Raw genomic sequence first — 3,892 nt, 5'->3', positions numbered from 1 at the left:
TGGCACTGCTGTGAAGTTCAGGCTGTGGGAGGCAGGTACCCCCATCTCCTTGCAGTTTCTGCACGCTCCATCAGATGACAGTATGTGAGCCCATCATTACCTTCCCTCTACAAGGGCTGCAGCATCATGGGGGTGGCCTGGCAGGGGCACAGCTGCAGGCTCAGTGGCTGTTGACAGTTAAGCAGGCCTAATCTCTGACCCACATGTGTTACACACTGAGGTGGTTCATTGCCTCTGTGCTTAGTTAGGCAAAAGTCTCGTAAAATTATGGCTGGAAACATGACAAAGAAAATGAAAACAATATTGGAGGTGGTTCCAGGGATATCTCATGCTACAGTTTTGAGATCCAGCTGACTGTTTGCAAGCCGTCAGCTTGGCCCAAGAAACAAGGAATCTCTTCTTTCCACCACAACCATCCTTGCTAACAACTAGGCGTTTGGTCCCTGTACACAGCTGTCAATTTTGCTGCTGCTGAGTCAGGTGGAAGCCCCACTCACCCTAATCCCTGCAGGGGCAGTGCCTCTGCAGCACCGGCTGTACGCACGCTTGCCCAGTGCCCTGCTAAATACTACCTGCCAAATGCAAGAGGGCTGCTGATGCTGCCATCTTTTCCATGCCTACTTCTTACCTCGTGCAGAGCAAACACCAAGGTTTATTTACGAGCACTTATCCATTCTACGGGTTTATGAAGAAGCAACCTCCAGCACTGCGGTGGAGCTGGTGTCCTTCCCACACAGCGAGCCTGCGAGGGAGGATGGGCATCTTAGCCCCTTTTCACAGACAAGGCACCTGGAGATTTCCTGAGCTGCAGCAGGATGTTTGGGGAAAAGCACAACAGGATTGCTCTCCAGCCTCCAGAACTGGCACAAAAGCATGAGAATAGTTTTCTCACATAAGATATCTTGCCTTCACCAGGTTTTCCTCCCAGACTTTCAATAATGATAAATGCAGAGAATATTGCTGCAAGCATGTCTGCACTGCGTGATTTATCCTTTGGATTCGCACTTAAGGTTTTATTTGCAAAAGGGAAGTGGGACCGTAAATCTGCTCTTCAAGGAGCCAAGGGAAGAGAGGATAGAAATTTTCAACAAGTTGTGTGGAAGGAGAGGAGGACGAGGACAGGTTTCCCACAGAAAGGAATGCCAGCCAGGATATTGCCCAGGTACACCATGGGTGGTGGCAACAACTAAGAGCATCAAACTCTTTTTTTGCAAGTGCATTCATTAATTCTTCTTTGCACAGGTAACTTTGGGGATGCTGCAGCAAGGATGGCCTTCCTATGGTACCTTCTTAATTGGTAGGTTTTGCCCTTTTTCTCTTACCAAGAAAAGAAAAAAAATTCTGAACTGAGACCAGAATAGACAACAAAGCTGAAAAACTACGGGTGACCAGGACTAACTTGTCAGGGTTGAGTACCAAGACACTGTACAAGCCTAAGTTGATCACATTCCAGAGTAATCATTTTGTTCATGGCCTTCAGCATACACACAAATGCTTTTCAGACACAACCGCCTAAATAACACATCACGCTCGTAGGCAAGGAGGGAGGCAAGCAGTCGCACAGGCAGACCCCCTGGTTCTGCATTACACTGGCCTGTTCCACTTCAGCCAGCGGCTCCCATTTCTGCTTTGACTTTGGCACTGCCCACCAAGACCAGATGACCTTCTTCTGCATAACCTTGATGCCTAGACTGGATCTGCCCAGCTTCTGCCAGGCCCTCCAGAATTGCAAGGCACTGTCAAGTCCACTTGCAAAGTGTTATCCTCCTCCCGTTATTTCTTATCTTGTATATTCCCGATAACAAGGCTGAGCTATGTGTTACTGTGGAGAGGGGCTTCAAAATAACTTGTGCTTTGGAAATTTACCTCATAGTCTATGGTTCAAAGGGTACATGCAGCTCCTGAAGCCAAGCCAAACAGGAATCTAGGGCCTGTGAGGCTTTCAACAGTTAAGTTTTCTTTAGACTACAATTATTTTGCTTAGAAACTAGACCCTTGATGTGTTGCAGGAGGCTGAACTTTAATGAAGTCAAACAATTTGCTCTTTGCAATGTACTATTTGTGGTGCAAGTATCATTGAGTTATACCGCTCCCCCTCACCGCTGCCTCCTGGAACCTCATCTGTTTACATACAGAAAGCACTCTCAGGAAGCACTCCTAAAAATATCCAGCGATGTTAGCTGGGGGATCTGGCTCTGTCTGTCCTCCTCCTGCTTCTGCCTCCATAACATCGTTCCATCATCTTCATGCTCAACAAACCTGGCTGTTCAAGCAACACTATCCCTGTCTCGCCCACCCTCCTCTGTTCAAGCAACACTATCCCTGCCTCGCCACCCCCCCAAAAAAAAAAAAAAAAAAAAAAAAAAAAAAAAAAAAAAAAAAAAAAAAAAAAAAAAAAAAAAAAAAAAAAAAAAAAAAAAAAAAAAAAAAAAAAAAAAAAAAAAAAAAAAAAAAAAAAAAATGGTTCTTTCCCTCCCCCCTCTGCCAGTAGCCATTATCCACCCTGTCACTGAGCAACTTCCACCGCATGTTGCTATGCCGTATCCCATCTAGTTTTTTCTCGCTTGATCACTAAAGCACAGGGAAGTCCACAATGATGTCCCAAGATGTGGGCAGTCTCTCTTCACATCAAATGTCACTCATCAAGCCATAGCATCTTCCACTTGCTGCAGTCTGATCCTGCTTTTTTGCCCATCATGTTCACAACCACAAACGTCTCCCAGCGTGTTCACTGGGCAGCCAGCACAGACTGAGATTCACGGCAGCACAAAGAATCTTTGATCCCTCAGCCTGTCCACGTATCACCAATTGACTTGAATGTTTCTCCCCCGTAGGTGTTCAGCAGAAAGACCCTAAAAATGAAATCTCAGCAACTGTTGTTGTAGCAGACAAGAGCTACCCTTGTGGTTATTCCCAGTGTAAAACTCTTTTGAAGGCAGCTGCTACTTTACAAACCCCTTTCTATGAAAACAAAACATCTAATTAATCTAATTCTTCCTAATTCAATAATAATCCATCAATTAATCTACTATTAAGTATCAACAGTTAAATAGTCACAAAAATTTGCAACCAAAATGATTTGTCAAAGCCCTTAAGATTGCTTTTGGAAGACCAGCAGTTCTTAGACAAAAAAATCCCCAAACCCGAGAAGCACATAACTCTAAGAAGTGAAACACTGATAACTTTTGCACCAAAAAATTTTTGTTGCTTACAATAAATAAATAAACCATTCCTTTACAAACCCCCCACCCATCACTGGCAAACCATCAGCCAGTGAAGAGTGAGCAAGGAATTATTTGCTCAGCTCTCGTGACAATTGGCTGTTACTAGAGTTATTCTGACATATTGTTTTGGAGAACATCTGTTTCCACTCTAAATCCTTTAACTTTCAGATGTGAAAAACAAAAGCTCATTTTCATGCCATGTCTCCCATCTTCAGTTGGCAACACTTACGTGATTATGAAGTTATTGTTATGTTGGATGATCTGTTGTCAGTTTATATTTTCCTATCATATCTATTTTTAGCTGCTCATTAGTATTACTTGGAGCCTCTTCTATAAATCTTAAACATTTATAGCACATCTTGACAATTCATCAAATGGAGCCAACCTCCAAGGAAAGGAAACCCAAACCACTTCCTCCTGCTCAGCTGAATAAGATTCAGATTCTTGTCTTTTAAACTTCAAACTCAACATTTTCCCATCTGCTCTTTATACACAACAGCCTTTTTGCTCCACACCAGTATTTTATTCTCCATTCATAACTTTTTACTTCCCTCCAGAGGTTTCCTGATGCTTTTAGTCTGCTGGAGTCATAGAAGACTTGGGTTTTGGAGGGGTTCCCTCCCCCCCCCCCCCCCACCATTGAGGGGGAAACAAAACCCTTCACGAAA

The sequence above is a fragment of the Buceros rhinoceros genome, unplaced genomic scaffold, assembly GCF_000710305.1.
Source record: "Buceros rhinoceros silvestris isolate BGI_N320 unplaced genomic scaffold, ASM71030v1 scaffold2254, whole genome shotgun sequence".
NCBI lineage: Eukaryota > Metazoa > Chordata > Aves > Bucerotiformes > Bucerotidae > Buceros > Buceros rhinoceros.
The sequence above is the reverse complement of the archived record's forward strand: the minus strand, read 5'-3'. Positions refer to the sequence as shown.